At 45.9% G+C, this 12,871-nt stretch overlaps 1 long non-coding RNA gene across 1 annotated transcript; it reads right to left on the bottom strand.

The window, feature by feature from the left end:
• Nucleotides 1–259: 259 nt before the first annotated feature.
• Nucleotides 260–10,475, bottom strand: LOC140692711 (uncharacterized). Its single transcript, XR_012068284.1, has 3 exons — nt 10,350–10,475; nt 1,826–1,898; nt 260–452 (listed from the first exon to the last, which is right to left on the bottom strand). It is a non-coding gene; the product is annotated as an uncharacterized lncRNA (long non-coding RNA).
• Nucleotides 10,476–12,871: the final 2,396 nt, after the last annotated feature.

Here is a 12,871-nt window from a genome sequence, read left to right as displayed (position 1 = left end):
CTGTGGAGCTTGGCTTAGGTCTTTGGTCCGGGAAGCTGTGTCAGTTCGAGATACTGCTGCTGCCCAAAGACCTGAGTTCACGGGTCACTTTCCAGAACCTGAAAGGGCAGACAGTGGAAGATCTGCCTGTCTTCAGCTTACTGCAGAGGCTCCGAGGTCCTTTCAGACTTGCCCAGTCCTGTTGAAGTCGACTTTATGGGAGACACGAAGAGAAGCTGGCCGAAAATATGGCTGCACGGATTGAGGAGAGATGCGAACACATTGATGAGAGATGTTCTGCTACAATAGAGAATACTGGCCTGGAGACAGCTGTAGAGGATAGCAGGCTCGAAAGGCATTCATGAGACATATTGAACCTCGCTGATACTAGCAGAAACCTACGGAGGGCCACCGTGGACTGGAGGAAGTTCCTCAATTCTCTGCTCCAAGAACGGGTCCAAGATCCCTGACGTCTAAAGAGAAGAGATGGCAGAGATGATAAAAACACTCATGTTCTTGAAAGAGGTCAGATAATCCACACGACCCAAGGGGCAATTCCAAGCCATTCAGATCAAAGTGCACCAAGCCCAGGTAAGCCTTTTCCCAGGTTTGGGCCTAGCTATCAAGCACTTGCTCTTCCCTCCCCTCCACTCAGGCATCCATTTTGAGGGATCAGTACCTGAGCTGCAATGAAGCCAGTAAGAGAAGAGCAAGCCCCTCCTAGAATCAGAGTTCCTCTAGCTTCATCCTCTGTGAACAACAGGGAACCCCATAAAGGTCAAATACTCTTGTATGAAATAGATAGGAATTGAATACTTAGCTCCCACAAAGAAACGATGGCCTTCCGCTAGATTCAGCAAATGCTGGGTTTATGTCTTCTCTGGGGTGAAGGGAGTGTGGTAAGTGAGGGGAATCTTTGACTGAACTTGAATCTGTATTAGGCCTCCGTTTTTCAAGACAGTCTAGGTAAATATTAGAAGTCAGATAGTGAACGGAACTGTAAAAGTCGCCAATGACATGAAAGACCCAGCTTATGTGGACCGTCTTTCAATTGAGTCAAGCCCCCGGGGGCAATCTATCATGGGGGTGCAGACTTGGTTGCATTCAAGTGCTTTACCCAACATGATCGAATGATTAAGCGTTCTCATCACTGATAGAAGAACACCTGGTTCTCAGTAGCCTAGCATAGCTGCAGCAGGGTTCTCATAGCTATAATGCCTCTAGGTTCTTTGGATTCAAAGCTAAATGTATATATTTAGTTCGTTTCCTCTTGTATTTTCCTTGAGAGGGATGTTACACCTTGAAATGCCAACATTGACCAGTAGGTGTCATCGGGAGTAAAGGGCACCACATGCACAAGGGAATCCAAGCTTGGGGGTTATTTCATGTTTCCATTAGTTATTTCATGGTTCCTGTTGGTTTCGGAGGCTTCAACAGTAAAGAGTTGACATGACCCCTTTAACAGTTCGGACTGCTACTTTGCATTCTATCTGTCTATGTTTTCCTTAGAGCTGACAAAATGTTACCGAAATTGACAAGTCTGGCTTCTAGGTCGATTTAGTATGTTTCAGAAACTAACTTCATTTTCGTATAACTCCCAAAACATTTATATCAATTCTATTAAATTTTTAAAGACTGCAAATGAGATATCAACACAATGTCAAAACTGGTGTCTTCGGACAATCCCTCCCACCACGGCTGTATAGAAACAAAGAGATAAAAAAAAATCACATTTCTGTGAAATGTATCTGGAAAGTGTTGATTCATCGATGCCCAGTTGACAGAGAAGCAGTGCAACCTGCGCTCACTCGCTCCCATGAACACAGCAATGGAAACATCCACTCACCCAGCCCTTGGCACAGGACACTTGCCGAAGAGAGGTCTGTTACTTCCAAAGACAGGATGAGGCCTCAGAACACCTGGAAGCAGGAGAAGGAAAAGCAGGGAATGGATACCAGTGAGCCCTGTTGATGGAGCAGTAAAGGTGAAACTCTCTTTAACTTGGACACACACTCTCAAGCGGACAGGAGACATGGGATTGAAGGTGATGCGCTGAGTGTTAGAAGAGTGCACAGCAGATGCTTGGCTGACAGAACTCAAAGAATCCAGTGCAAAATATCCCCACAGTTGATTCTGAGACCAAGATCCGAGCTGCCAAATTTGAGGTAGCAGAGGCAGCGTTCAGGGAGGGATAGGGCTACGGATGGTGGCACACGCTGAGTCTCAGGGATCTGGAGTGCGTTGTGGGATGTGGTGGGTCCTATCAAGAGAGCAAACCGACCTGGGACCCCAATGAGCAAGCAACCACCCTGGCGCGCGCAGTTGAAATTATCGATATGTCCCATGGCCACACCCAGTGCATCTGCAGGACCAGAGACCAATTTGGCCTTTTGCCAATAGAGCATGTGTGGGGCTGAATCAGAGATATTGTGCATCGGGTCTGAGGGATCCAGGGGGCCTTGGGTTTGAATTCAGAATGAAAAGCCTTAGGATCTGCTACATTCATAACCTGGGCTGTGATTATGGTTTGGTTTGAGGCACAGGATGTGCAACAGCTCTGTGGTTGCCTTCGTGCACCCGTGCCACAAGGATGAGAGGACAAGGAAGTGTGGTCCAAGAACACAGCGTGAGAAGAGGAAGGATTTCCTTCAGTTTATCTCTCAAAAGCGGATGCTACATTTTGGATGGCACCGGCACGGTTCGGCAGCGAGGACACCAAGTTCGGGCTGCGGGATCATTCCAGCAGGCCCTGATGTGTGACATCCATAGATATGCTTCCACTGGTGTTCCTGTAGACAGAGAAGCTCTTGGAAGAACTGGCTTCAGTGGGACATTCCCGTGGCACTACAAAGCACAAGCGCACTCACACTCTGCCCTTCTGGAAACACTCCAAAATAACATAGAGTAGAATGCAGAGCTGAGAAGCTTTAGAAGCTCCATTTCCACCAGAGGAAGTGTCCTGTGCTCTTTCAGATTTGTGAGATAAGCGTAATCAAAATGAGGTTATCCTAATCGAAATAGTATGGGGGGTTCATCACAACAAAGGCAACACCAGCAATTGGAGATAGACCAGACAACTCACACAGGAACAGGACATGGCATCAATGTCTAGGAAAATTTGTCCTCACAGAAATCCCATGCAATTGTGTAGAGCCAAGAGTCTAAAGTTTTCACTTAACCAAGCCCTAGAAGTCTACATTAGATACCTGAAATTACCTGACCAGTAGAGATGAAGAAATACAGTAAAAGGAAAAGGAAGTACCATTTTCAGTTCCCAAGAGATTGAAGGCCCTAAAGATAAGCTTTCAGACAACTAGACTGCAAAACGCTCTCCAGAGCAAGTATTGAAAATGGAGGTGAGGGAAACACTGAAGAACAACAGTGTCTCAGAATCACAAAAGGCAGAATACCAGAAAAGGGGAAGAGAAAGCCTAAAGACGAGCCAAATAATATCAGAAAACTCAGTGGATGAGAAAATATCAGGGCTAACATTCCGTCCTAAGCAGACGAGATATTGCAGAGGGACGCGTGAATGACTTTGAAGACAGGGGAACAGAAATCCCTCGGTCAGAAGCACACATAGGAAAGCAAGTGCAAACCAATGAAAACATTGCTGTTGAATCCTGGTTGAAGACAAGGCATGAAAGACTAAAATTCGAAAGAGTCCCAGATGGAAAAGCAAGAGATAAAGAAACAAACAATGTTTCAAAAGTGATGTGTAGAAAAATCAGACTGAAACTTGCTGAAAGCCAAGATAGAATCATCTAGGCGAATTCAGGAAGTACACAGCGTCCAAAAGAGGTGGAATCCCAATAGACTTAGCAGCAGCTGTATGATCCAAATCAACAAAGTTCATGAGCATCCCAGTGATTTAAAATGCGCCTGGAGGAAAGCAACATAGTCACAAGAGAACCTCCAGAGGGGTTTCAGTTGCTATCTCAGCAGCAATATTGCAGGACAGGGAGGAGTGCCAGGACATAGACCATAGCTTGAATGGCAAAATGCTGCCATCTAGGGTAGCCTATGCCACATGACCACCATTTCTAATAACAGCAGAGCTAGAGAATGCCACAGACCTGCAAATCTTAAAAGAATTCAGCAGTTCGAAACCTATCCTAAAAGAAAGGTTGAGAATTCTCCCCTGAAGGGATAAGCAGCAAGATGAAATGGAAAGAAGAAAACCCTTATTGGAAATGCAAGAAGAGCATGAGTGGAAAAGAAGAAACAAGAAGAAGGCAAGGAGGACATCAAAACCCTAAAGATGGGAGAGGGAAGCAGGAAATCATAGGGGATTGGAAGCACTGTCTTAAGGGAGTCAGCTTATATGACTCTCTGTTGGAAGCAAACGGAGAGATGCATGGCCTGACGTGTTTGCAAAGCAAACGAGAAGCAGACCAAGAAAGAATCAAACAAACAAACAACACAAAAAGGGTAGGGTAACATGAATATTCAAAAGAAATTACTCAAGGTGATGTCAAGGATCATTCAGTACGCATCGACCCAGTATCGCGGCTTGAATGTACTCAGCACACCTGTATTCGGAAATCAGAGGCGTGCATTTATATTCGTAAATATTGATTCATATGAGCATATCGTGACCTAACCCAAATGCCGATTTGGAATGCTATGGATTCCTAGTCCGTGCTATAGACTTGCAAGTCTTCCAACAGGATGAATGAATGCCATCTTCTACACTACGTCGAGAAGAAATGGCACAAGCCTATAACAAGGAAAAGTAGCTCCGCAAAAGTGTACTAAGATCAAAAGAGACAGGCAGTAAAGTGCACATTGGGGATTGTATCATTCCTAGGAATTTCAGCCCCCTTGAAACAAATGGATAGATGTCCCGTGAATGCGGGTGTTTCAGCAGAAATCATCCGACGGCTATGTATTGCGGGTGTGCCCATATTACAGGAACAATAGTTTCCCTTAGTGGGTCTCTGTGTACTGTGAACTGTTAGAAAGTTTAAAGACGTGTGAAACATTCAACTGAAAATGGACACACTTCCCTCCGTTGCTACAGTGCATACAGATCTGAACAAAAGGAAAGAGGGAAGAACAAAGGCCCATGGGACGCTAGTGGGTAGAATCACTTTTACCTTAGGAAACTTTCGTCGGATGCAGCCCCTCCCCCAACACTGACAAGATGCAGCAGCCATTGGGGATGGCAGTTAGCGGTTGGATTCCAGGTGGAATGTTGGTGTGTACCGCGAGGCTTGTTGTGGCTGGTGGATCCTAGGTAACCGGGCAGAGTTCTGTGGGTGGATCAGTGCGATGGAGGGGCTGCCGCCCTCTGTGGAGCTTGGCTTAGTTTTTTGGTCCGGGAAGCTGTGTCAGTTCGAGATACTGCTGCTGCCCAAAGACCTGAGTTCACGGGTCAGTTTCCAGAACCTGAAAGGGCAGACAGTGGAAGATCTGCCTGTCTTCAGCTTACTGGAGAGGCTCCGAGGTCCTTTCAGACTTGCCCAGTCCTGTTGAAGTCGACTTTATGGGAGACACGAAGAGAAGCTGGCCGAAAATATGGCTGCACGGATTGAGGAGAGATGCGAACACATTGATGAGAGATGTTCTGCTACAATAGAGAATACTGGCCTGGAGACAGCTGTAGAGGATAGCAGGCTCGAAAGGCATTCATGAGACATATTGAACCTCGCTGATACTAGCAGAAACCTACGGAAGGCCACCGTGGACTGGAGGAAGTTCCACAATTCTCTGCTCCAAGAACGGGTCCAAGATCCCTGACGTCTAAAGACAAGAGATGGCAGAGATGATAAAAACGCTCATGTTCTTGAAAGAGGTCAGATAATCCACACGACCCAAGGGGCAATTCCAAGCCATTCAGATCAAAGTGCACCAAGCCCAGGTAAGCCTTTTCCCAGGTTTGGGCCTAGCTATCAAGCACTTGCTCTTCCCTCCCCTCCACTCAGGCATCCATTTTGAGGGATCAGTACCTGAGCTGCAATGAAGCCAGTAAGAGAAGAGCAAGCCCCTCCTAGAATCAGAGTTCCTCTAGCTTCATCCTCTGTGAACAACAGGGAACCCCATAAAGGTCAAATACTCTCGTATGAAATAGATAGGAATTGAATACTTAGCTCCCACAAAGAAACGATGGCCTTCCGCTAGATTCAGCAAATGCTGGGTTTATGTCTTCTCTGGGGTGAAGGGAGTGTGGTAAGTGAGGAGAATCTTTGACTGAACTAGAATTTGTATTAGGCCTCCGTTTTTCAAGACAGTCTAGGTAAATATTAGAAGTCAGATAGTGAACTGAACTGTAAAAGTCGCCAATGACATGAAAGACCCAGCTTATGTGGACCGTCTTTCAATTGAGTCAAGCCCCCGGGGGCAATCTATCATGGGGGTGCAGACTTGGTTGCATTCAAGTGCTTTACCCAACATGATCGGATGATTAAGCGTTCTCATCACTGATAGAAGAACACCTGGTTCTCAGTAGCCTAGCATAGCTGCAGCAGGGTTCTCATAGCTATAATGCCTCTAGGTTCTTTGGATTCAAAGCTAAATGTATATATTTAGTTCGTTTCCTCTTGTATTATCCTTGAGAGAGATGTTACACCTTGAAATGCCAACATTGACCAGTAGGTGTCATCGGGAGTAAAGGGCACCACATGCACAAGGGAATCCAAGCTTGGGGGTTATTTCATGTTTCCATTAGTTATTTCATGGTTCCTGTTGGTTTCGGAGGCTTCAACAGTAAAGAGTTGACATGACCCCTTTAACAGTTCGGACTGCTACTTTGCATTCTATCTGTCTATGTTTTCCTTAGAGCTGACAAAATGTTACCGAAATTGACAAGTCTGGCTTCTAGGTCGATTTAGTATGTTTCAGAAACTAACTTCATTTTCGTATAACTCCCAAAACATTTATATCAATTCTATTAAATTTTTAAAGACTGCAAATGAGATATCAACACAATGTCAAAACTGGAGTCTTCGGACAATCCCTCCCACCACGGCTGTATAGAAACAAAGAGATAAAAAAAATCACATTTCTGTGAAATGTATCTGGAAAGTGTTGATTCATCGATGCCCAGTTGACAGAGAAGCAGTGCAACCTGCGCTCACTCGCTCCCATGAACACAGCAATGGAAACATCCACTCACCCAGCCCTTGGCACAGGACACTTGCCGAAGAGAGGTCTGTTACTTCCAAAGACAGGATGAGGCCTCAGAACACCTGGAAGCAGGAGAAGGAAAAGCAGGGAATGGATACCAGTGAGCCCTGTTGATGGAGCAGTAAAGGTGAAACTCTCTTTAACTTGGACGCACACTCTCAAGCGGACAGGAGACATGGGATTGAAGGTGATGCGCTGAGTGTTAGAAGAGTGCACAGCAGATGCTTGGCTGACAGAACTCAAAGAATCCAGTGCAAAATATCCCCACAGTTGATTCTGAGACCAAGATCCGAGCTGCCAAATTTGAGGTAGCAGAGGCAGCGTTCAGGGAGGGATAGGGCTACGGATGGTGGCACACGCTGAGTCTCAGGGATCTGGAGTGCGTTGTGGGATGTGGTGGGTCCTATCAAGAGAGCAAACCGACCTGGGACCCCAATGAGCAAGCAACCACCCTGGCGCGCGCAGTTGAAATTATCGATATGTCCCATGGCCACACCCAGTGCATCTGCAGGACCAGAGACCAATTTGGCCTTTTGCCAATAGAGCATGTGTGGGGCTGAATCAGAGATATTGTGCATCGGGTCTGAGGGATCCAGGGGGCCTTGGGTTTGAATTCAGAATGAAAAGCCTTAGGATCTGCTACATTCATAACCTGGGCTGTGATTATGGTTTGGTTTGAGGCACAGGATGTGCAACAGCTCTGTGGTTGCCTTCGTGCACCCGTGCCACAAGGATGAGAGGACAAGGAAGTGTGGTCCAAGACCACAGCGTGAGAAGAGGAAGGATTTCCTTCAGTTTATCTCTCAAAAGCGGATGCTACATTTTGGATGGCACCGGCACGGTTCGGCAGCGAGGACACCAAGTTCGGGCTGCGGGATCATTCCAGCAGGCCCTGATGTGTGACATCCATAGATATGCTTCCACTGGTGTTCCTGTAGACAGAGAAGCTCTTGGAAGAACTGGCTTCAGTGGGACATTCCCGTGGCACTACAAAGCACAAGCGCACTCACACTCTGCCCTTCTGGAAACACTCCAAAATAACATAGAGTAGAATGCAGAGCTGAGAAGCTTTAGAAGCTCCATTTCCACCAGAGGAAGTGTCCTGTGCTCTTTCAGATTTGTGAGATAAGCGTAATCAAAATGAGGTTATCCTAATCGAAATAGTATGGGGGGTTCATCACAACAAAGGCAACACCAGCAATTGGAGATAGACCAGACAACACACACAGGAACAGGACATGGCATCAATGTCTAGGAAAATTTGTCCTCACAGAAATCCCATGCAATTGTGTAGAGCCAAGAGTCTAAAGTTTTCACTTAACCAAGCCCTAGAAGTCTACATTAGATACCTGAAATTACCTGACCAGTAGAGATGAAGAAATACAGTAAAAGGAAAAGGAAGTACCATTTTCAGTTCCCAAGAGATTGAAGGCCCTAAAGATAAGCTTTCAGACAACTAGACTGCAAAACGCTCTCCAGAGCAAGTATTGAAAATGGAGGTGAGGGAAACACTGAAGAACAACAGTGTCTCAGAATCACAAAAGGCAGAATACCAGAAAAGGGGAAGAGAAAGCCTAAAGACGAGCCAAATAATATCAGGAAACTCAGTGGATGAGAAAATATCAGGGCTAACATTCCGTCCTAAGCAGACGAGATATTGCAGAGGGACGCGTGAATGACTTTGAAGACAGGGGAACAGAAATCCCTCGGTCAGAAGCACACATAGGAAAGCAAGTGCAAACCAATGAAAACATTGCTGTTGAATCCTGGTTGAAGACAAGGCATGAAAGACTAAAATTCGCAAGAGTCCCAGATGGAAAAGCAAGAGATAAAGAAACAAACAATGTTTGAAAAGTGATGTGTAGAAAAATCAGACTGAAACTTGCTGAAAGCCAAGATAGAATCATCTAGGCGAATTCAGGAAGTACACAGCGTCCAAAAGAGGTGGAATCCCAATAGACTTAGCAGCAGCTGTATGATCCAAATCAACAAAGTTCATGAGCATCCCAGTGATTTAAAATGCGCCTGGAGGAAATCAACATAGTCACAAGAGAACCTCCAGAGTGGTTTCAGCTGCTATCTCAGCAGCAATATTGCAGGACAGGGAGGAGTGCCAGGACATAGACCATAGCTTGAATGGCAAAATGCTGCCATCTAGGGTAGCCTATGCCACATGACCACCATTTCTAATAACAGCAGAGCTAGAGAATGCCACAGACCTGCAAATCTTAAAAGAATTCAGCAGTTCGAAACTTATCCTAAAAGAAAGGTTGAGAATTCTCCCCTGAAGGGATAAGCAGCAAGATGAAATGGAAAGAAGAAAACCCTTATTGGAAATGCAAGAAGAGCATGAGTGGAAAAGAAGAAACAAGAAGAAGGCAAGGAGGACATCAAAACCCTAAAGATGGGAGAGGGAAGCAGGAAATCATAGGGGATTGGAAGCACTCTCTTAAGGGAGTCAGCTTATATGACTCTCTGTTGGAAGCAAACGGAGAGATGCATGGCCTGACGTGTTTGCAAAGCAAACAAGAAGCAGACCAAGAAAGAATCAAACAAACAAACAACACAAAAAGGGTAGGGTAACATGAATATTCAAAAGAAATTACTCAAGGTGATGTCAAGGATCATTCAGTACGCATCGACCCAGTATCGCGGCTTGAATGTACTCAGCACACCTGTATTCGGAAATCAGAGGCGTGCATTTATATTCGTAAATATTGATTCATATGAGCATATCGTGACCTAACCCAAATGCCGATTTGGAATGCAATGGATTCCTAGTCCGTGCTATAGACTTGCAAGTCTTCCAACAGGATGAATGAATGCCATCTTCTACACTACATCGAGAAGAAATGGCATAAGCCTATAACAAGGAAAAGTAGCTCCGCAAAAGTGTACTAAGATCAAAAGAGACAGGCAGTAAAGTGCACATTGGGGATTGTATCATTCCTAGGAATTTCAGCCCCCTTGAAACAAATGGATAGATGTCCCGTGAATGCGGGTGTTTCAGCAGAAATCATCCGACGGCTATGTATTGCGGGTGTGCCCATATTACAGGAACAATAGTTTCCCTTAGTGGGTCTCTGTGTACTGTGAACTGTTAGAAAGTTTAAAGACGTGTGAAACATTCAACTGAAAATGGACACACTTCCCTCCGTTGCTACAGTGCATACAGATCTGAACAAAAGGAAAGAGGGAAGAACAAAGGCCCATGGGACGCTAGTGGGTAGAATCACTTTTACCTTAGGAACCTCTCGTTGGATGCAGCCCCTCCCCCAACACTGACAAGATGCAGCAGCCATTGGGGATGGCAGTTAGCGGTTGGATTCCAGGTGGAATGTTGGTGTGTACCGCGAGGCTTGTTGTGGCTGGTGGATCCTAGGTAACCGGGCAGAGTTCTGTTGGTGGATCAGTGCGATGGAGGGGCTGCCGCCCTCTGTGGAGCTTGGCTTAGGTCTTTGGTCCGGGAAGCTGTGTCAGTTCGAGATACTGCTGCTGCCCAAAGACCTGAGTTCACGGGTCAGGTTCAAGAACCTGAAAGGGCAGACAGTGGAAGATCTGCCTGTCTTCAGCTTACTGGAGAGGCTCCGAGGTCCTTTCAGACTTGCCCAGTCCTGTTGAAGTCGACTTTATGGGAGACACGAAGAGAAGCTGGCCGAAAATATGGCTGCACGGATTGAGGAGAGATGCGAACACATTGATGAGAGATGTTCTGCTACAATAGAGAATACTGGCCTGGAGACAGCTGTAGAGGATAGCAGGCTCGAAAGGCATTCATGAGACATATTGAACCTCGCTGATACTAGCAGAAACCTACGGAGAGCCACCGTGGACTGGAGGAAGTTCCTCAATTCTCTGCTCCAAGAACGGGTCCAAGATCCCTGACGTCTAAAGAGAAGAGATGGCAGAGATGATAAAAACGCTCATGTTCTTGAAAGAGGTCAGATAATCCACACGACCCAAGGGGCAATTCCAAGCCATTCAGATCAAAGTGCACCAAGCCCAGGTAAGCCTTTTCCCAGGTTTGGGCCTAGCTATCAAGCACTTGCTCTTCCCTCCCCTCCACTCATGCATCCATTTTGAGGGATCAGTACCTGAGCTGCAATGAAGCCAGTAAGAGAAGAGCAAGCCCCTCCTAGAATCAGAGTTCCTCTAGCTTCATCCTCTGTGAACAACAGGGAACCCCATAAACGTCAAATACTCTCGTATGAAATAGATAGGAATTGAATACTTAGCTCCCACAAAGAAACGATGGCCTTCCGCTAGATTCAGCAAATGCTGGGTTTATGTCTTCTCTGGGGTGAAGGGAGTGTGGTAAGTGAGGGGAATCTTTGACTGAACTTGAATCTGTATTAGGCCTCCGTTTTTCAAGACAGTCTAGGTAAATATTAGAAGTCAGATAGTGAACGGAACTGTAAAAGTCGCCAATGACATGAAAGACCCAGCTTATGTGGACCGTCTTTCAATTGAGTCAAGCCCCCGGGGGCAATCTATCATGGGGGTGCAGACTTGGTTGCATTCAAGTGCTTTACCCAACATGATCGGATGATTAAGCGTTCTCATCACTGATAGAAGAACACCTGGTTCTCAGTAGCCTAGCATAGCTGCAGCAGGGTTCTCATAGCTATAATGCCTCTAGGTTCTTTGGATTCAAAGCTAAATGTATATATTTAGTTCGTTTCCTCTTGTATTTTCCTTGAGAGGGATGTTACACCTTGAAATGCCAACATTGACCAGTAGGTGTCATTGGGAGTAAAGGGCACCACATGCACAAGGGAATCCAAGCTTGGGGGTTATTTCATGTTTCCATTAGTTATTTCATGGTTCCTGTTGGTTTCGGAGGCTTCAACAGTAAAGAGTTGACATGACCCGTTTAACAGTTCGGACTGCTACTTTGCATTCTATCTGTCTATGTTTTCCTTAGAGCTGACAAAATGTTACCGAAATTGACAAGTCTGGCTTCTAGGTCGATTTAGTATGTTTCAGAAACTAACTTCATTTTCGTATAACTCCCAAAACATTTATATCAATTCTATTAAATTTTTAAAGACTGCAAATGAGATATCAACACAATGTCAAAGCTGGAGTCTTCGGACAATCCCTCCCACCACGGCTGTATAGAAACAAAGAGATAAAAAAAATCACATTTCTGTGAAATGTATCTGGAAAGTGTTGATTCATCGATGCCCAGTTGACAGAGAAGCAGTGCAACCTGCGCTCACTCGCTCCCATGAACACAGAAAAGGAAACATCCACTCACCCAGCCCTTGGCACAGGACACTTGCTGAAGAGAGGTCTGTTACTTCCAAAGACAGGATGAGGCCTCAGAACACCTGGAAGCAGGAGAAGGAAAAGCAGGGAATGGATACCAGTGAGCCCTGTTGATGGAGCAGTAAAGGTGAAACTCTCTTTAACTTGGACGCACACTCTCAAGCGGACAGGAGACATGGGATTGAAGGTGATGCGCTGAGTGTTAGAAGAGTGCACAGCAGATGCTTGGCTGACAGAACTCAAAGAATCCAGTGCAAAATATCCCCACAGTTGATTCTGAGACCAAGATCCGAGCTGCCAAATTTGGATGGTGGCACACGCTGAGTCTCAGGGATCTGGAGTGCGTTGTGGGATGTGGTGGGTCCTATCAAGAGAGCAAACCGACCTGGGACCCCAATGAGCGAGCAACCACCCTGGCGCCCGCAGTTGAAATTATCGATATGTCCCATGGCCACACCCAGTGCATCTGCAAGACCAGAGACCAATTTGGCAT

Source organism: Vicugna pacos, unplaced genomic scaffold (genome assembly GCF_048564905.1).
Source record: "Vicugna pacos unplaced genomic scaffold, VicPac4 scaffold_16, whole genome shotgun sequence".
NCBI lineage: Eukaryota > Metazoa > Chordata > Mammalia > Artiodactyla > Camelidae > Vicugna > Vicugna pacos.
The sequence above is the reverse complement of the archived record's forward strand: the minus strand, read 5'-3'. Positions and strand labels throughout refer to the sequence as shown.